The sequence below is a fragment of the Pongo abelii genome, chromosome 4 (genome assembly GCF_028885655.2).
Source record: "Pongo abelii isolate AG06213 chromosome 4, NHGRI_mPonAbe1-v2.0_pri, whole genome shotgun sequence".
In the NCBI taxonomy this organism is placed as follows: Eukaryota; Metazoa; Chordata; class Mammalia; order Primates; family Hominidae; genus Pongo; species Pongo abelii.
Window position 1 is genome coordinate 105,464,276 of NC_071989.2, and position 21,992 is coordinate 105,486,267.

General features: G+C 37.9%; 1 long non-coding RNA gene across 1 annotated transcript in view; it reads left to right on the top strand.

The window, feature by feature from the left end:
- Positions 1-2,523: 2,523 nt before the first annotated feature.
- The window catches only part of LOC112133515 (uncharacterized), a 298,342-nt gene continuing 278,873 nt past the window's right edge, over positions 2,524-21,992 (top strand). Inside the window, exons 1-3 of the long non-coding RNA XR_008525393.2 lie at positions 2,524-2,621; positions 3,901-3,950; positions 4,474-4,564. This is a non-coding gene — a long non-coding RNA (uncharacterized LOC112133515). The remainder of the gene's footprint in view (positions 2,622-3,900; positions 3,951-4,473; positions 4,565-21,992) is intronic.

Sequence of the window (21,992 nt, forward strand, 5' to 3'; positions counted from 1 at the left end):
ACTTTTTGTTTAAAAGATTGATTTTAAAACTCTTGACACATGCTAGTAAAGTTCTACTTCCCCAAATAAAAATATTATACCAATTCACACTTTCATCCTTACTACATAATACTGAGAAAAGAAAAATAGGGTAAAGGAGGAGAACAGGACAAGAAGGAAAAAGCAGGGGCCTGAACCTGAGAAGAGAGGAATGGTATAGAGAAATGGGAAGAAGTGCATGCAGGAGATGGGGTAAAAATCTCCTGTAACTCAGGTAAATCCATGTCAAGTCAAACTCTAGCATAAATAAATATGATTAATCTCTGCCAAATTATTTCAATGGGCAGTATATTTAATAGCTAGTTATTTCCTGGGTCTAGCCTAGAAAGAGTTATTGAGAGGTAGATTTACATGATCATCCTAGAACTCTTTCCATAGCAAAGTGTAGAAAAATTGCAAAATATAGCAATATTAATTCAGGCCATAACAGTATCTGCAAAGGCAGCATGGTGTGGTAGAAAGAAGATACATTTTGTCTCCAGATTCTGCAACTTACTAGCTGGTTGATCCTGAGATAGTTGCTCAGTACTAATGGGTCTTAAGCTTCTCAACCCTAGAATTTGAATAATAGTGTCTTTCTTGCTCAGCCCATGTGGTAATTATGAGATGAGATAGGATGAGTTTTGGAATTTGTGAATGTAAAAATCTTACAACAATCAGATATGTTATCAGCACCAAGGCATACTTGGAAGTTTCTAATTGCTATTTTTTAAATCTATTTTTTGTCTTGTTGACAGTATCCATGCCATTGTTTTGCCACAAATGAGATTTTGTATGTCAAGTGTACCTTGCATTTTTCTGGGTGCTTAGAAGCTACTCAGTAAATATTAGTTCTTGGTTTCCTCTCTCCTCCCAGTTCCCCAACTATTTGCTTTTTGGAAATATCTGCTTATTTTACAACCATATTGTCATGACTCATTCTTTTCAAGTAGACAACAGAAAGTATGTGTATGCAGGGAACCTAATGCTCCACATTCTCATATTTATTGCGTTTGATATTATTTGCATGGAAAGCATTTTCTTCCCAGCCTAATTTGGTGAAAACGATGTCAACTGTTTCCCTGTTGTTCATCTGAAATCAGCTCCTAGATTTAATGAATTACATATCTTGGCTTTATTTTCTCATTTAATTTAATTTTATTGATGTAAAAACAATAGGAATAACAAAATGCTTCCAGTGTCAATGGTAATTAAAAAAACAAACAGAAAGGTAATAAAATGCATTATTACTTTGGCTAGATCCTTCCTTCTTTATTCACTTGAGAAAAAACAATCCAATCTTGAGAGAAAATGTAGAATGCGGTTTTGCGCCAGCAGTAATTAGCAGGAACAGCTTGACGAGAAACAGTGATGGAAGAATCAATGACATCAATAAAATAAAACCCAAATAAGGTTTCTGTTTTTCATATTAGGTCTTTACATATCAACTTAACCAAATGATTGAGAAATGACATTCTTAATCCCAAAGAGTGTGCCATAAATATATTGTAAACCATTTTGACCTTTTAAAACTATGTCAAGCTTTTCCAGTCTCCCGAGAGAGTATACAACATGGTTTTATAACCAATAATGCCTTCCCATTAAACACTACAGTTGCTTTATCAAATAAAATTTTTAAATGAGGTTTAAAAATTGCAGAAAACCAGGATTAAGTGAAACATTAAAAATGTTACTGATGTTCCACACTCAGGTCTTGATTGTAGGCATAATCATGAGAAGGGTAATATTTTTAAATTTTTAATTGGTTTGCTTTAATTTATCAAACTTTCATTTGGATTGATCTCAGTTTCTTCTCTTCCCTCTCTCATGACCATAAATCAAAAGATCCAGGATTTTTTCCATCAGAATTTTCTGATGCTTTACATATTGTTAAAAACAAACCCTTCTCGGTGAAACATAGGAACAACATGCCCCACACTTAGACCAGGGTTTTTCCACTTTAGCACTATGGATAGTCCAGATTTGATAACTCTTTGTTGTGGGGAACTCTCTTATGCATTGTATTGAGTTCAGCAGCAGTCCTCGGCCTCCACCCACTAGGTTTCAGTAGAACTTCCGAGTTCTGATTATCAAAAATATATAGAGACACTGCCAAATATCTTCTTGGGGGCAAAACGCACAACTGGTTGAGAATCACTTTCTTAGACTGAGACTTCTACATTTCAGATGACATACATATAACTAACTTGATACACTAATGTGGCCAAAAAGAGGGCAGTCTAGCAGAGACAGGAAATCAAACCACAGTAGACTATAGTGGTTCTCAATTATGACACGCATTAAAAATACCCGTGAGATTTAAAAATACTGATACACAGACCAACCCTATATTAGTTGACTGAGGATCCTTGGATATAAGGACCAAGAATCACTGCCAAATTTACTAAAGTAGGTTACTCTGTGAATTTGATATACTACCTTTAGGGGCAAACACACAAGTTCTCCTTTTTGCAGTGTTACCCATCTTTTAATTTCTGTCCTTTCAGAGTCTGGAGTTGGTTCTGTTGGCCATCAATTTCCTGTGGTGCAGAGGTGCTGCAAGTACAATACAGATTAAACTCTCTGCAGGAAGTCTCTTATGGGTAAGAACAAGTTCAGGTAAAGACAGCACAACTCCTTTGACTTGCAACCACTTTCCAGTGTGGAGTCTAGAACTGTAGTTCTCACAGTGAGATTTCTGAGAATCAGCAGCACAACCTAGGAACTTGTTAGAAATGCAAAACTTCTGACTACTCTAGAACTACTGAATTAAAATCCCTTGGGGTGTGGTCTAGCAATGTGTATCTTAGTAAGATGATTCTGAAGTATACTAAAATTTGAGAACCATGAGCTAGAGACATTCTCTGTATTCACTTATGTGTTTTCAGTGTTCTTCCACCTGAAACCACACTTCGCAAGACTTAAATCACTGACATACACTTTCATTGATTCTTTTAAATACTGCTGCTTAGGATTCCATTTTCTCAGAGATGTTTGTTGTGGAATCTATGACATATTTATACAGGTTATAGTCCTCAGAAAAGGAGAACTGGAGGTAAAGGAGAGGTCGAGGGAAGCAGAGAGCACTAGACACAGACCTGGCCCGAGTGAATGAGCACAGAAAATCTCCAAATTTGCTGCACTATGGGCCCATTCAGATCCCCTACAACAGCTTGGTTTGACTTCCACAGGTAATAATTAGCAGCTAGTGGGCCAGAAGAAAATGACATAATGATAGTTATTGAGAAGAGGAGGCCACATGCAGAAATAGGAGAACTTGATTTTAGGCAGAGCCACTGATGATTGAGGAAGGAGAGAAACAAAGGCACCTCGTGCCTTTCCATATTACCTTTATTGTAAGTGAATTACATTCTCGCATTCTACACCATTACATTCAGTAGTTTTACTGTTACAGGTCAATAATGGAGGTTGGCTTCTATATTACCAAGCGTTACTTGCTAGTTGATATAATTATCCCTTGGTGGACAAGATTGGGAAACTTACTTTCTAGTGGAAAGTATCAATATAATTTTTATGTGGATACTCGGCTATAGAGGGGCAAGGGTAGAAAATGGATTTTAATTAGAGGATATTGAAGGAGTCTAGGAGAAAGATTCTGTTGCAGCAGTCCAGGAGAGTAACAGGGGAGAAAGAGTGATAAAAACGTAATGTTAGCTTTGAGATCTAGTTTTCTTTTCTTTTTTTCTTTTTTAGAGACAGGATCTCATTTTGTTGCCCAGGCTGGAGGGCAGTGACACAATCATAGTTAATTGTAGCCTCAAACTTCTGGGCACAAGCAATCCCCCTGCTTCAGCCTCCAGAGTAGTTGGAACTACAGGCATGTGCCACCATGCCCGGTTAATTTTTTTATTTTTTTTGTAGAGACGGGCTCTTGCTGTGTTGTCCAGGCTGTTCTCAAACTCCTGGCCCAGGTAAGTTGTCCTTCCATCTCAGCCTCCTGAAGTGTTGGGATTACAGGTGTGAGCCACCTTGCCCAACCATAATTGATTTCATTACAAGAGAGGAATCAAGAATGACTCTTGGGTTTTTACTTAATGACCTAGTGGATGTAAAATAACTGAAACTGAGAAATTTAGTAAGAAAGAGTATTGAAAAGGTTGAGGAATCAAGTTGTTTTGACCATATGAATTCTAAGATTCTTATTATGAAAACAAATAAAGATGCTAAGAAAGCAGAATAATAAACAAGTCTAGAGTACAGGAAAAGGGGATTAGCTTTGAAATTTAAATTTGGGAATCCTTTGCATGTAGATTTTAGGCTCAGTAGCCTGTTATTTTTATCATGCAGAATTCTAATTTCCATGGATTTAATATTACACTTTATGATGGTCATATATAAGATATTTTTGTTTTCTTTCTCATAATTTTTAACTGAGCAATTAAATTAAAGCAGCCCACTGACAATAGCTTCTCTTTTACCATTATGGTGTTGCAGCTTCCCATTGGGGATGACAGAGCTGGTGCTCAGGTAATCAACATCCTGCTGAGCCTATGAGAAAGCATTTGGGACAACTTGACAATGCATGGTGAGTCAGAAAGTTTGCTTTTTGATTCAAGTATTTAAAATTCCCTATTATTTTCTTTGTTTTTGGCTGCCTTTTGCTTAATTGTCTTGTCAGCTGTCCTAAGCCTGACAGCCATATGAGGTCAAGCAGAAAAATTGAACTGGGGAAATAATCATAGTTCTTCAATGGATTGTTTCTGAAAACTGAATATGAGGAGAGAATATTCATAGGTATGGCATAACTTCCATCTTGTAGCTGAAAGAAATCTTACCCCCAAATGATGACAATTTATAGAATTATGAGTTGAATGTTTGTGTAAGTATATGACTTCATATTTTTAAACATGTACAGACTGCATTATTTTCTGCCAATAAATTTTATGGCTTTTATATCAAGTAAAGATATGTTGCTAATATGATCCCTGCAGTTGATAATATAATTTTTTGTGGGCGAGACTAACCGTGTGGCTTCCCAGTTGGGCGGTAAAGGAATCAACAGCTAGTTTAGAGTTACTGGGGGCAGCATTTGGAAGATTTAACTTGTCCAGTTTGGGCCACTTATTAATATTACATATTGCTTACCTATCTTTTGCAATTCTTTGGGGTCCCTTCCTTAGACGTGGTGCTCAAGGAAGCTTTGGTGGAAGGCTTTCTGTAGACAATTCACTTGGCTCTGACAGGCCAAGAAAGCCTGTCTGGAGCCCAGATAAACCCAAGGCTCATTTCTGCATTTATTTATTAATACAGCGAATGTGGTTATTTTTTAGAGATTGTCAGAAAATCAGTTCTACATACTAGATGTGAACTTGCACTCTGACACTAGTTCAGTGTTCATTTGTATTTTCTTTTATTTCTTGGTAAAAGCTCAGAAAACAACTGGGTAGAAATGTGATCTTTTGGCATCTTTGAATTCACTCTTACCGAGATATCAGTTCTCCTGTCAAAGGAAAAATTAAAAAAATGAAAACCTATGATTCTGTAATATTGACTTTCTATTGAACTAACAAGTAAATTAGAAAACAGGAAATGAAAGAGATCATGTCTAGCTTAGGGAGGCATCTATTGAAGGCTGAATGTGAAACTCATTTTGCTCTGAGCATATCTAAATGGGTACTACAAGAAATATAAATATTAGCTAGATTGCTGGTATCTTGGTTTCCTTCCATGTAGAATTCCATATAGAATTTCTTTCCATTTGATGTAGATGCTGGTTTTTAGAGATCTACAGGGGTAAGAGAAGGTAATGTAGATGTTCTCACTTTGTTAACATAAAATTACATAAACCAACGCTCACTTGAACTTCTCATAGCACAGTGATTAATTCAACATTTACTGGTTACTCACCATTTTCTAGGCACTGTGCTGTGTTCTGGGTATGAAATTCAAGAGATATGGGCATCCTTTTTAAGGAACTCACAGTTTCTAGCCTTGCTCTAAGATTAAATCTGACTAGATCAATAGAACTCTAGCTCTTGTATTTTCTTGAGTTTTAGAGACTGGAGCTACCAAATTTTGATGGTTAATTTTGTTTGTCAAATTGACTGGGAGATGGGATGCCCAGCTATTTGGCTACACATTATTCTGAGTGTGTCTGTGAGGGTGTTTCTGGATGAGATTAACTTATGATTTGGTAGAATGAGTAAAGCAGATTGTCTCCCATAATGTGAATGGGCATTGTCCAATCCTTTGGAGGTCCAAATAGAACAAAATGTGGGATAAGGGAGAATTTACTCTCTCTACCTGCTTTAGAGATGGGACATTGTTCTCCTGCACTTGACCTGGAACTACACACTACTGGCTCCCTGGACTTCCAACTTTCAGACAGCAGATCATGAGACTTCTCAGCCTCCACAATCATGTGTGTCAGTTCCTTATAAATCTTACTTATACACATGTCTGTGCATGTGTATGTGTGTGCATGTGTGTGTGTGTGTGTATGTGTCTTATTGATTCTGTTTCAATGGAAAACCCTGAATAATACACCAAAGAATTCCAGGAGAAGATGTACAGAAACAAAGTATGTCAAAATCCCGGAGGGATACCCTATAGAAATCTAAGGGACTACTTCTTGTAAAATGTATTAGATACTTCATTACTACTAACTCTGAAAACAACAGTCTGGGTTTACCTTTGAGAATGTGCCTTTGAAAATAAAGTTACAAATATCTAAAACTAAAGTTAAAAAGTGTAGATCAGACAAGCTAAGAATAGGTCTATCTTCCACCCAGAAAAACACATGCAAGTTTGCCATACAGTCAAAACTGAATTTTTTATTTATGGGAAGGGGACACAAAAAATTTGGAAGGGGCTTTGCCCAATTTGCAATGAGAAAGAAACCAGAACCCTACATCCAAGCAGCAAAGAATAGAGCTGGGACACCAATAGCTATTTTTCTTAGCTTCTGACATAAAACCTTTAATTTTTTTATATTCCTGGCTATAGTGAACCAGGGTCAGTCAAAGGTCACTGACGAAGCAGATGCCCAGATTTCCATTTAGTTACACAAAAGAGTAGCTTCTTGATTAAATTTCATGTAATATGCAGCCACCCTACAACACAAAACCCATAAAAGGATCAAGCGAAAGAAAAACCAGAGGATTATTGTGGTCTTTAAAAACAATATTCAGTGAGAACAGCCTCACAGGTGCACTCAATTGCTGTGCTTTTGTGAGGGATCACTTTATTTTGTCAAGTTTTATGCTCTAAAATTCAAATAAGGAATGGAAAGAAATGATGTGGAGGCATTTGAGCCCAAGGTCTCAGTGTGTATTCATGGTGCGCTTAGATATTGTGGGCAGTGGAAGCTGATCAGTATTTGTCTAGCAATTTTCTAGTCAGCTCAAAATCACCACAGAGAGTTCTAGATTTTGTAAGGAACATTTTTATGGTCACTTTTTTTTTGTTAACTAATATGTTTATACTTCATGATATGCCTGCAAATAAAGTATATGCCTAAAAAGAGATCCATGATTATAGGGAGAAAGCTCTACTCTCTTTCAGGCTCCCTGCTTTTTTTTTTTTTTTTTTTTTTTAACTTTTAAGTTCAGGGGTACATGTGCAGGTTTGTTATATAGGTAAACTGTCATGGGGCTTTGTTGTACAGGTTATTTGATCACCCGGATATTAAGCTTAGTATGCATTAGTTATTTTTCCTGATCCTCTCTGTCCTCCCACCCTCCACTCTCCGTAGGCCTATGTGTATGTTGTTCCCCTTTATGCGCCCATTTATCTCCCACTTGTAAGTAAGAACATGTGGTATTTTGTTTTCTGTTACTGCATTAGTTACCTAAGGATAATGGCCTCCAGCTCCATCCATGCCCCTGCAAAGAACATGATCTTGTTCTCTTTTTATGGCTGCATAATATTCCATGGTGTATATGTAACACCATTTCTTTATCCAGTCTATCATTGATGAGCATTTAGGTTGACTTTACATCTTTGCTATTGTGAATAGTGCTGCAATAAACATATGTGTGCATGTGTCTTTATAACAGAATGATTTGTATGCCTTTGGATGTATACCCCGTAATGAGATTGCTGGGTTGAATGGTATTTCTGTCTTTAGGACTTCGAAGAATTACCACACTGTCTTCCACAATGGTTGAACTAATTTACATTCCCACCAACAGTGTGTAAGCATTCCTTTTTCTCCACAACCTCACCAGTATGTTATTTTGTGACTTTTTTGTAATAGCCAGTCTGACTGGTGTGATATGGTGTCCTGTTGTGGTTTTGATTTGCATTTCTCTAATGATTACTGATGTTGAGCATTTTTTCATATGCTTGTTGGCTGCATCTATGTCTTCTTTTGAGAAATGTCTGTTCATGTCCTTTTCTCACTTTTTAATGGGGCTGTTTGTTGTTTTCTTTTTGTAAATTTGTTTTAAGTTTTTTATAGATGGTGGATATTAGACCTTTGTGAGATACATAGTTTGCAAAAATTTTCTCCCATGTTGTAGTTGTCTGTTTACTCTGTTGATAGTTTCTTTTGCTGTACAGAAATGATTTAGTTTAATTAGATTAACACTACCAATTTTTCTGTTTGTTGCAATTGCTTTTTGGCATCTGCCTCATGCAATCTTTGCCTGTGCCTATGTCCTGAACAGTATTGCCTAGGTGGTCTTCCAGGATTTTTACAGTGCTGAGTTTTATGTTTAAGTCTTTAATCCATCTTGAGTTAATTTTTGTATATGGCATAAGGAATGGGTCCAGTTTCAATCTTCTGCATATGGCTAGCCAGTTCTCCCAGCACCATTTATTGAATAGGTTCAAATAACACAATCTGAAATGGCAAGGGGGATGTTACCACTGACCCCACAGAAATACAAATAATCACCAGAAAATATTATGAATACCTCTATGCACATAAACTTGAAAATTTAGAAGAAATGGATGCATTCCTGGACACATGCACCCTCCCAAGCCTGAACCAGGAAGAAATTGAATCCCTGAACAGACCAATACCAAGCTCTGAAATTGAGGCAGTAATAAATAGGGTATCAACCAAAAAGAAAAAGCCCAGAACCAGATGGATTCATACCTGAATTCTACCAGATGAACAAAGAGGAGCTGGTACCATTCCTACTAAAATTATTTCAAAAAAATGAGGAGAAGGGACTCCTCTGTAATTCATTCTATGAGGCCTGCATCATTATAATACCAAAATCAGGCAGAGATAAAACAAAAAAAGAAAACTTCAGGCCAATATCTTTGATGAACATTGATGCGAAAATCCTCAACAAAATACTGGCAAAGCAAATCCAGCGGCATATCAAAAAGTTATCCACCAAAATCAAATAGGCTTTACCCCTGGGATGCAAGGTTGGCTCAACATACGTGAATCCATAAATGTGATTCATCACATAAACAAAACTAAAGACAAAAATCACATGATAATCTCAATATATGAAGAAAAGGCTTTTGATAAAATTAAATATCAATTTATGTTAATAAGTCTCAGTAAACTAAGCACTGCAGGAACGTACCTCAAAATAGTAAGAGCCATATTTGACAAATCCACAGCCCACATCATACTGAAAGAGCAAAAGCTGGAAGCATTTTCCTTGAAAACTGAAACACAGCAAAGATGCCCTCTCACCACTCCTATTCAACATAGTATTGGAAGTCCTGCCCAGGACAATCAGCGAGAGAAAGAAATAAAGGATGTCCAAATAGGAAGAGGGATAGTATAGATATGAGATTATGTCATCTGTTTGCAGATGACACAATCCCTGTTTGTGGATGACATAATTTTATCTAGAAAACCTTAAAGTCTCAGCTCAAAAGCTTCTTAAGCTGATAATCAGCTTCAGAAATGTCTCAGGAAATAAAATGGATGTGCAAAAATCACTAGAATTTCTTTACACCAACAACAGTCAAGCTGAGAACCAGATCAGGAACGTACTCCCATTCACAATTTCCACTAAAAGAATAAAATACTTAAAAACACAGCTAACTAGGGAGGTGAAAGATCTCTACAACAAGAACTATAAAACACTGATGAAAGGAATCAGAGATGTCACAAACAAATTGGAAAACATTCCGTGCTCATGAATAGGAGGAATCAATGTCATTAAAATGGACATACTGCTCAAAGAAATTTGTAGATTCCTACAAATTCCTATACATGCTATTTTTATTTAACTACCATTGAGATTCTTCACATAGCTAGAAAAAAGCTACTTTAAAATTCATGTGGAACCAAGAAAGAGCCTGAATAGACAAGGTAATCCTAAGCAAAAAGAACAAAACTGGCGGCATCGTGCTACATGACTTTGAACTATACTACAGCGTTACAGTAACCAAAACAGCATGGTACTGGTACGAAAATAGATATATAAACCAATGGAACAGAATAGAAACCCAGAAATAAATGGTCACAATTTTTTCATCCTCATTGGTTAGAAGTTGTGGGTTTTGTTCTGTTCCACGTGTGGACTAAATCTCCTGTTTTTTCTTCATGTATGCATCTCTTTTTTATTACCACTAGAAATAAAACATGGGACCAACATGGGACCAAAATAAAACATGGGACCAATAACCATTACCATTTACCCACTCGCTATTTAAAAAAAGAGAAAGACCAAACAAAAAAAGCAGTGTTAAACGACTAGAATCACTTCCTCACACTTTTTTGAGTCACTTTCTACATGAATGCTACTGTCCCCAGCCGTTTCTTGCTTTTCTTGTGGGTGAATGCTTACCATCATCACTCACCTTGTAGAGTTTCTTGTGAGCAACTACATCTAAGTAGTTGTGCACAACTGGTCTGAATCTCTTTCTGTCAACACATTAACACCATTATTGTTTAGCCTGTATTTGTCTAGGTTTTCTCAACGGTAATATTGTTGTCATAATGCCTTCTGGTGGCATTGTTATATGAATTGAAATAATACAATAAAAATATCTGATGTTGTGTCTGTCTGGCACACAAAAAGTATGCAATACCTAAAAGCACTTTAGTATTTTGTTGTTGTTGTTTATTCTACAAATATTCACAAGCACTTTCTGTATGCTTGACACTGGCCTAATTCCCAAGGAAATAGAAGTGAAATAGACATCTGATTTCCTGCTAAGGTTAAGTAATATTTACAATGAATTATTAACCTACCTACAAATCTTCATGGACCTCTGATTGCATGAGAGGTAACAGAAAATAAATAAAGTGGTATACAAACAGCTGATACTCACTAGCACCCCCTGTTTGGATTTACTGGCTGTTTATGGCTAACATTTGTTCTAATTGGTCATTAAAGGATGCAGGGAGTAGTTTAAGTAGAATTTCAGCTTTGGGAGCTGGCGGTGAAGCGGGATGCTTTTTCCCTGAGGTTGTCCTGGGGAGGAAATCCTCCATTTTTGGTTTACAAGACTAGAGTAATAAAGTTATACTACAAGGACATCTTCATTTAGGTAGTTTGTTTTCAATTAAGCTGGTGAATGCTATAAAAATGAGAATAACAGAAAAATATGCAATGAATGTGGTTTGTCTGATAAATGATGAAAGGGTGTTTGATGGGTTGTTCTCCGATTCAAGTAAGTGTGAATAGGTCAGCCACTAAGATTCAGAATAAACACTGACTTAATTGTTGGAATGTCATACTTCGTTGTTTAGATGTATGAAGTATTGGGATAATTGCTAGAATGAGGATAGAAAACACAAGGGCTAGTACACCCCCTAGTTTGTTTGGGATAGACTGTAGAGTTGCGTAGGCAAATAAAAAGTACCACTTCGGTTTGATATGGGGCAGAGTGCTGAGGGAGTTTGCTGGGGTGTAGTTGTCTGGGCCTCCTAGGAAGTCACGTGAGAATAGAACTAGAATTAGCAGGAGCAGGAGAAGTAGAATTAAGCCTAGAATATCTTTAATTGTGTAATAAGGGTGAAATGGGATTTTGTCAGTCTGATGAAATTCCTGAGGGGTTATTAGATCCTGTTTCATGTAGGAATGAGAGGTGGATGGCTACTAGGGCTGTGAAAATAAAAGGTAGGATGAAATGGAAAGTGAAGAATCATATAAAGGTGGCTTTATCAACTGAGAATCCACCTCAAATTCATTGTACAAGGTTGGTTCCAATTATGGGGTGGCTGATAGTACATTTGTCGGTATTGTTGAACCTCAGAATGATATTTGGTCTCATGGAAGTATGTAACCTATGAATGCTGTTGCTATAACTGCAAATAGAAGAATAATGCCAATATTTCAAGTTTCTAGGAGGGTGAATGATCTGTAGTATAAGCCTCAGCCTACATGTAGAAATAGGCAGATGAAGAATATTGAAGCCCCACTAGCACGTAGGTAGCGGATAACTCAGCTGTAATTTACATCTCAGCAAATGCGTGTGACTAAGGAGAAGGTAGTTGAAGTATCTAACTTGTAATGTATAGCTAGGAATAACCCTGTACCAATTTGAAGGACCGGGCAAATTTCTAGAAGCGAGCTGAAGTTTCACCACGCAGAGATGTCTGATGGTGCAGGTAGGTCAATAAACAAGTGGTTAATAATTTTTATTAAGGGGTGCGTCGCACGAGTATTAGTCATTAGGGTTCTTATAATTGAAGTACAATGATGATTTTTCGTGTCATTAGTCATAGTTATATTCCATTTTAGAATTAGAACATATATTGTGTTTTTATTATTATTCTTGTTATAGGCCTTGTGGGGCTCTCTTCAAAGCCTTCTCCTATTTATGGGAGATTGGGGTTAATTATTAGTGGGGGAGGGGATTGCAGTATTGTATTAAACTTGGTGGGGCTTTTGTAGGTTTAATAGTTTTTTTAAAATTTATTTGGGGGCAATAATGGTCATTTTTGGTTATATGACAGTGACAGCTACTGAGAAATACCCTGAGACCTGAGGGCCAAGTGTTTCTCTGTGGGGTGCTTTGCTATTAGGGTTGCTGTTAGAGTTGGCATTAGTTATGTGAATAATTGATTATGATGAGGTAGAAATTGTAATTTTTTTTTTTAATGAGATACAGAAACAGCTGGATTGGTTACAGCTCGGCGTTTGCCTTATTTGAACACAGTTTGAACAGTCGGCTACATTTGATTGGCCAAAACTTGGTGATTGGCACAAATGTAGGCTATGGTGTGGTTATACCTCCACTTGCTTTTTTTTTTTTAATTTTATTATTATTATACTTTAAGTTTTAGGGTACATGTGCACAACGTGCAGGTTTGTTACATATGTATACATGTGCCATGTATACATATGGTGTGCTGCACCCATTAATTCGTCATTTACATTAGGTATATCTCCTAATGCTATCCTTCCCCCCTCCCCCAACCCCACAACAGGCCCCAGTGTGTGATGTTCCCCTTCCTCTGTCCAAATGTTCTCATTGTTCAATTCCCACCTATGAGTGAGAACATGCAGTGTTTGGTTTTTTGTCCTTGCAATAGTTTGCTGAGAATGATGGTTTCCAGCTTCATCCATGTCCCTACAAAGGACATGAACTCATCATTTTTTATGGCTGCATAGTATTCCATGGTGTATATGTGCCACATTTTCTTAATCCAGTCTATCATTGATGGACATTTGGGTTGGTTCCAAGTCTTTGTTATTGTGAATAGTGCCGCAATAAACATACGTGTGCATGTGTCTTTATAGCAGGATGATTTATAATCCTTTGGGTATATACCCAGTAATGGGATGGCTGGGTCAAATGGTATTTCTAGTTCTAGATCCCTGAGGAATCGCCACACTGACTTCCACAATGGTTGAACTAGTTTACAGTCCCACCAACAGTGGAAAAGTGTTACTATTTCTCCACATTCTCTCCAGCACCTATTGTTTCCTGACTTCTTAATGATCGCCATTCTAACTGGTGTGAGATGGTATCTCATTGTGGTTTTGATTTGCATTTCTCTGATGGCCAGTGGTGATGAGCATTTTTTCATGTGTCTTTTGGCTGCAGAAATGTCTTCTTTTGAGAAGTGTCTGTTCGTATTCTTTGCCCACTTTTTGATGGGGTTGTTTGTTTTTTTCTTGTAAATTTATCTGAGTTCTTTGTAGATTCTGGATATTAGCCCTTTGTCAGATGAGTAGATTGCAAAAATTTTCTCCCATTTTGTAGGTTGCCTGTTCACTCTGATGGTAGTTTCTTTTGCTGTGCAGAAGCTCTTTAGTTTAATTAGATCTCATTCGTCAATTTTGGCTTTTGTTGCCATTGCTTTTGGTGTTTTAGACATGAAGTCCTTGCCCATGCCTATGTCCTGAATGGTAATGCCTAGGTTTTCTTCTAGGGTTTTTATGGTTTTAGGTCTAACTTTTAAGTCTTTAATCCATCTTGAATTAATTTTTGTATAAGGTGTAAGGAAGGAATCCAGCTTCAGCTTTCTACATATGGCTAGCCAGTTTTCCCAGCACCATTTATTAAATAGGGAATCCTTTCCCAATTGCTTGTTTTTCTCAGGTTTGTCAAAGATCAGATGGATGTAGATGTGTGGTATTATTTCTGAGGGCTCTGTTCTGTTCCATTGGTCTATATCTCTGTTTTGTTACCAGTACCATGCTATTTTGGTTACTGTAGCCTTGTAGTATAGTTTGAAGTCAGGTAGCGTGATGCCTCCAGCTTTGTTCTTTTGGCTTAGGATTGACTTGGCAATGTGGGCTCTTTTTTGGTTCCATATGAACTTTAAAGTAGTTTTTTTCCAATTCTGTGAAGAAAGTCATTGGTAGCTTGATGGGGATGGCATTGAATCTATAAATTACCTTGGGCAGTATGGCCATTTTCAAGATATTGATTCTTTCTATCCCTGAGCATGGAATGTTCTTCCATTTGTTTGTGTCCTCTTTTATTTCATTGAGCAGTGATTTGTAGTTCTCCTTAAAGAGGTCCTTCACATCCCTTGTAAGTTGGATTCCTAGGTATTTTATTCTCTTTGAAGCAATTGTGAATGGGAGTTCACTCATGATTTGGCTCTCTGTTTGTCTATTATTGGTTTATAAGAATGCTTGTGATTTTTGCACATTGATTTTGTATCCTGAGACTTTGCTGAAGTTGCTTATCAGCTTAAGGAGATTTTGGGCTGAGACGATGGGGTTTTCTAGATATACAATCATGTCATCTGCAAACAGGGACAATTTGACTTCCTCTTTTCCTAATTGAATGCCCTTATTTCCTTCTCCTGCCTGATTGCCCTGGCCAGAACTTCGAACACTATGTTGAATAGGAGTGGTGAGAGAGGTCATCCCTGTCTTGTGCCAGTTTTCAAAGGGAATGCTTCCAGTTTTTGCCCATTCGATATAATATTGGCTGTGGGCTTGTCATAAATAGCTCTTATTATTTTGAGATATGTCCCATCAATACCTAACTTATTGAGAGTTTTTAGCATGAAGGGCTGTTGAATTTTGTCAAAGGCCTTTTCTGCATCTATTGAGATAATCGTGTGGTTTTTGTCTTTGGTTCTGTTTATATGCTGGATTACGTTTATTGATTTGCATGTGTTGAACCAGACTTGCATCCCAGGGATGAAGCCCACTTGATCATGGTGGATAAGCTTTTTGATGTGCTGCTGGATTTAGTTTGCCAGTATTTTATTGAGGATATTTGCATTGATATTCATCAGGGATATTGGTTTAAAATTCTCTTTTTTTGTTGTGTCTCTGCCCGGCTTTGGTATCAGGATGATGCTGGCCTCATAAAATGAGTTAGGGAGGATTCCCTCTTTTTCTATTGATTGGAATAGTTTCAGAAGGAATGGTGCCAGCTCCTCCTTGTACCTCTGGTAGAATTTGGCTGTGAATCCATCTGGTCCTGGACTTTTTTTGATTGGTAAGCTATTAATTATTGCCTCAATTTCAGCTCCTGTTATTGGTCTATTCAGAGATTCAACTTCTTCCTAGTTTAGTCTTGGGAGGGTGTATGTGTCAAGGAATTTATCCATTTCTTCTAGATTTTCTAGTTTATTTGCATAGAGGTGTTTATAGTATTCTCTGATGGCAGTTTGTATTTCTGTGGGATCGGTGGTGATATCCCCTGTATCATTTTTTATTGCGTCTATTTGACTCTTCTCTCTTTTCTTCTTTATTAGTCTTGGTAGAGGTCCATCAATTTTGTTGATCTTTTCAAAAAACCAGCTCTTGGATTCATTGATTTTTGGAAGGGTTTTTGTGTCTCTGTCTCCTTCAGTTCTGCTCTGATCTTAGTTATTTCTTGCCTTCTGCTGGCTTTTGAATTTGTTTGCTCTTGCTTCTCTAGTTCTTTTAATTGTGATGCTAGGGTGTCAATTTTAGATCTTTCCTGCTTTCTCTTGTGGGCATTTAGTGCTATAAATTTCCCTCTACACACTGCTTTAAATGTGTCCCAGAGATTCTGGTATGTTGTGTCTTTGTTCTCGTTGGTTTCAAAGAACATCTTTATTTCTGCCTTAATTTCGCTATGTACCCAGTAGTCATTCAGGAGCAGGTTGTTCAGTTTCCATGTAGTTGAGCGGTTTTGAGTGAGTTTCTTAACCCTGAGTTCTAGTTTGATTGCACTGTGGTCTGAGAGAATTTCTGTTCTTTTACATTTGCTGAGGAGTGCTTTACTTCCAACTATGTGGTCAATTTTGGAACAGGTGTGGCGTGGTGCTGAAAAAAATGTATATTCTGATGATTTGGGGTGGAGAGTTCTGTAGATGTCTATTAGGTCTGCTTGGTGCAGAGCAGGGTTCAATTCCTGGGTTTCCTTGTTAACCTGCTGTCTCGTTGATGTGTCTAATGTTGACAGTGGGGTGTTAAAGTCTCCCATTATTATTGTATGGGAGTCTAAGTCTCTTTGTAGGTCACTAAGGACTTGCTTTATGAATCTGGGTGCTCCTGTATTGAGTGCATATATATTTGGGATACTTAGCTCTTCTTGTTGAATTGATCCCTTTACCATTATGTAATGGCCTTGTCTCTTTTGATCTTTGTTGGTTTAATGCCTGTTTTATCAGAGACTAGGATTGCAACCCCTGACTTTTTTTGTTTTCCATTTGCTTGGTAGATCTTCCTCCATCCCTTTATTTTGAGCCTATGTGTGTCTCTGCACCAGAGATGGGTTTCCTGAATACAGCACACTAATGGGTCTTGACTCTATCCAATTTGCCAGTCTGTGTCTTTTAATTGGAGCATTTTGCCCATTTACATTTAAAGTTAATATTGTTATGTGTGAATTTGATCCTGTCATTATGATGTTAGCTGGTTATTTTGCTCGTTAGTTGATGCAGTTTCTTCCTAGCCTTGATGGTCTTTACATTTTGGCATGTTTTTGCAGTGGCTGGTACTGCTTGTTCCTTTCCATGTTTAGTGCTTCCTTCAGGAGCTCTTTTAGGGCAGGCCTGGTGGTGACAAAATCTCTCAGCATTTGCTTGTCTGTAAAGTATTTTATTTCTCCTTCACTTATGAAGCTTAGTTTGGCTGGATATGAAATTCTGGGTTGAAAATTCTTTTCTTTAAGAATGTTGAATATTGGCCCCCACTCTCTTCTGGCTTGTAGAGTTTCTGCCAAGCGATCCGCTGTTAGTCTGATGGGCTTCCCTTTGTGAGTAACCCGACCTTTTTCTCTGGCTGCCCTTAACATTTTTTCCTTCATTTCAACTTTGGTGAATCTGACAATTATGTGTCTTGGAGTTGCTCTTCTCGAGAGGTATCTTTGTGGCATTCTCTGTATTTCCTGAATTTGCATGTTGGCCTGTCTTGCTAGGTTGGGGAAGTTCTCCTGGATAATATCCTGCAGAATGTTTTCCAGCTTGGTTCCATTCTCCCTGTCACTTTCAGGCATAGCTATCAGACGTAGATTTGGTCTTTTCACATAGTCCCATTTTTCTTGGAGGCTTTGTTCATTTCTTTTTACTCTTTTTTCCTCTTTTTTCTCTAAACTTCTCTTCTTGCTTCATTTCATTCATTTGATGGTCAATCACTGATACTGTTTCTTCCAGTTGATCAAATCGGCTACTGAAGCTTGTGCATTTGTCAAGTAGCTGTCGTGCCATGGTTTTCAGCTCCATCAGGTCATTTAAGGACTTCTCTACATTGATTATTCTAGTTAGCCATTTGTCTAACCTTTTTTCAAGGTTTTTATCTTCTTTGTGATGGGTTCAGACTTCCTCCTTTAGCTCGGAGAAGTTTGATCATCTGAAGCCTTCTTCTCTCAACTCGTCAAAGTCATTCTCCATCCAGCTTTGTTCCGTTACTGGTGAGGAGCTGCGTTCCTTTGGAGGAGGAGAGGCGCTCTAGTTTTTAGAATTTTCAGTTTTTCTGCTCTATTTTTTTCCCTATCTTTGTGGTTTTATCTACCTTTGGTCTTTGATGATGGTGACGTACAGATGGGGTTTTGGTGTGGATGTCCTTTCTGTTTGTTAGTTTTCCTTCTAACAGTCAGGACCCTCAGCTGCAGGTCTGTTGGAGTTTGCTGGAGGTCCACTCCAGACCCTGTTTTCCTGGGTATCAGCAGCGGAAGCTGCAGAACAGTGAATATTGCTGAACAGCAAATGTTGCTGCCTGATTGTTCCTCTGGAAGTTTTGTCTCAGAGGAGTACCCGGCTGTGTGGGTTGTCAGTCTGCCCTTACTTGGGGGTGCCTCCCAATTAGGCTACTCAGGGGTCAGTGACCCACTTGAGGAGGCAGTCTGTCTGTTCTCAGATCTCCAACTCTGTGCTGGGAGAACCACTACTCTCTTCAAAGCTGTCAGACAGGGACGTTTAAGTCTGCAGAGGTTTTTGCTGCCTTTTGTTTGGCTATTGTAATTGATTTTAAGAATATAGAAAACTGAGTGATCTTTGAGGGTGAAGAAATAGGATTACTTTGTGAGGATTCTATGCGCGTAGCTGCCTTATACAATTATGGATGTTAATTGGTGGTGGTTGCTGGTTGATCTCTGTTAGTATTTTTATTGTGATTGAGATTACGTGAGGGAACAGGGTTAAATAATTAAGAATAGTGTTAGGAGGGAGGGAGTAAGAGAAAAGAAAAAGGAGAGCTTAATTAGGCTTTTCTGGGTAGATACAATGGTGGAGGCTATAATTTGAATTTGGGCAGTATTTTTTGGTATACTTTTTGTCTAATCAAGTTAGGTCTAATAGAAGAGAGACTAAGTTTTGACTTGCAAATAAATTTAAGTGTGGTGTTGTGCGGTGTATTATCACTGGGTAAAACCCTAATATGTTGGAGAAATTAAATATCTGTGATGGGTACTTGAGTTTGAGGTTGTTAGTTATAAGATTATGTTCTACTGCAAGTAAGAAGCCTGAAATAGTTACTCCGAGAGCTGTGACACTGTGCCTGTGCTGTAACAGTTGTAACTATTTGAATATTATTTCTGGATATAAGTAACATATTTAATGACATAATGCATGAAAAGTCCTTATCATGGTCTCAATCCCAGAATAAGTTTTTAGTAAATATTAATTTTTATTATTATCATCACTATAAAAAAGATAAACTGTACTCAGAAAAAGAGCTTACAGTTTAGTATTGGAGAACAGATATTTGCCAAGTGACCACAATATAAGACAAAAGATGGGGAGGGGTGGAGCCAGGGTGTCAAATTAGAAGCAGCTTATTGAGGGGAAACAAAAGAGCAAGTGAAGACTGACCCTGTAGGCTGATCATCTGGGAAACCATGTCAGGGTCCAACAAGACAGCAGGAAAACACGAAGAGCAGAGAGGAGCGAAGCTGGGTACCTGTGGGTTTAGGCTCAGTGTAGAGCCAGGAGAACCTCTCCAACATAGGAAAGGGTGAGTGAGTGAGAGCCCCCAGGGGGATTCATGCTCTCTACAGACACCCGTACAAGACTGGGAATGGATAAATCCCCATGGTCCCCCTGTACTCCACCCCCCACGGCATATCTAGGTAGGGGCAGAGAGCCACCTGGACATTTTGTGGGGGTAACTCTTATGTCTGAGGGGACCTCTACAACCCTCAAGCCCCAGAACACACCAGCACTGTTGCCATATCCCCAATTGAGGCTGCAGCTATAGTGCCTGGGAACAGTAAAATTGCTCTAGCCGCCCCTTGCTGGACAGGGCTCAGGTCCAACTTACAGCCCAGCTGTCCTGCTTTGGCCTGAACATGGCTGGCCACTCTACCTACCCTCACCACTGGTAGCCAGGTTGCCATTGCTTGCTAGAGCTTTCAGCCCAGCAATCCCACTTTTATGTGAACTCAACTGGTGGGTGCAGCTTCCTGATGTCCCTGGAAAAACACAGATGGCAGGGCACATCTCTAGCATTCTTATACACAAACAACATCCAAGCTGAGAGCCAAATTGGAAGTGTAATCCCATTCACAATCGGGACAAAAAGAGTAAAATACCTAGGAATACAGCTAACCAGGGACGTTAAAAACCTCTACGATGAGAATTACAAAACACTGCTGAAAGAAATCTGAGATGATACAAACAAATAGAACAACATTTCATACTTATGGATAGAAATAATCAATATTGTTAAAATGGCCATACTTACAGATTTGAAGTAATTTACAGATTCAATGCTATTCCTATCAAATACTAATGACATTCTTCAGAATTAGAAAACAAATATTCATGTGGAAGCAAGAAAAAAGCTTGAATAGCCAAGGCAATCCTAAGCAAATTAATAAAGCTAGAGGCATTATGTTACCCAACATCAACTATACTATGTGGCTACAGTAAGCCAAACAGCATGGTACTGGTACAAAAACAGACACATAGACCAGTGGAACAGAATAAAGAGTTCAGCATTAAGGCCACACATCTACAACTATCTGATCTTCAACAAAGCTGATAAAAACAAGCAATCAGGAAAAGACTCCCTATTCAATAAGTGGTTCTGGGATAACTGGCTAGCCATATGCAGAAGATTTAAACTGGACCCTACTATATATCACATACAGAAATTAACTCAAGATGGATTAAACACTTAAAATGTATAACCTGAAACTAGAAAAACTCTGGAAGATAACCTAGTACATACCATTCTGGACATATGACCTGCCAAAGATTTCATGACAAAGATACCAAAAGCAATTGAAACAAAAAACATTGACAAATGGGATATAATTAAACTGTGGAGCTCCTGCACAGCCAAAGATTATTAATCAAGTAAGTTAACAGAGTAAATTTTTTAAAAACCCATTAACAGAGTAAACAGACAACCTAGAGCATGGGAGAAATTTTTGTAAGGTATGCATCTGACAAAGGTCTAATATCCAGAATCTATAAGAAACTTAAACAAATTTACAAGAAAAAAATAACCCCATCAAAGAGTGGGCAAAGGACATGAATAGACACTTCAAAAGAAGACATACATGCAGCCAGCAAACATATGAAAAAATGCTCAACATCAGTAATCATGAGAGAAATACAAAGCAAAACCACAATGAGACGTCATCTCACATCAGTCAGAATTGCTATTATTAAAAAGTAAAAACAACAACAACAACAACAAAACAGATCCTGGTGAGGTTGCAGGGAAAAGAGAACACTTTTACACTGTTGCTGAGAGTGTAATGAGAGTGTAAATTAATTCAGCAATTGTGGAAAATAGTGTGGTGATTCCTCAAAGAGCTAAAAACGGAATTACCATTAGACCTAGCATCTCATTATTAGTATATACCCAGAGGAATATAAATCATTCTACCATAAAGACACATGCATGCATATGTTCATTGCAACACTATTTCTAATAGAAAAGACATGGAATCAACCTAAATGTCCATCAATGATAGACTGGATAAAGAAAATATGATACATATTCACCATGGAATGCTATCCAGCCAAAAACGAAACAAAACAAAAACCATTAAGATTATGTCCTTTGCAGCAACATGGATGGAGCTGGAGGCCGTTATTTTAAGCAAACTAATGCAGGAACATAAAACCAAATACCACATGTCCTCACTTATAATTGGGAGCTGAACAATGAGAACCATGGATACTAGAAGAGGAATAACTGACACTGGGACCTTCTTCAGGGTGGAGCATGGGAGAGGTAAGGAGATCAGAA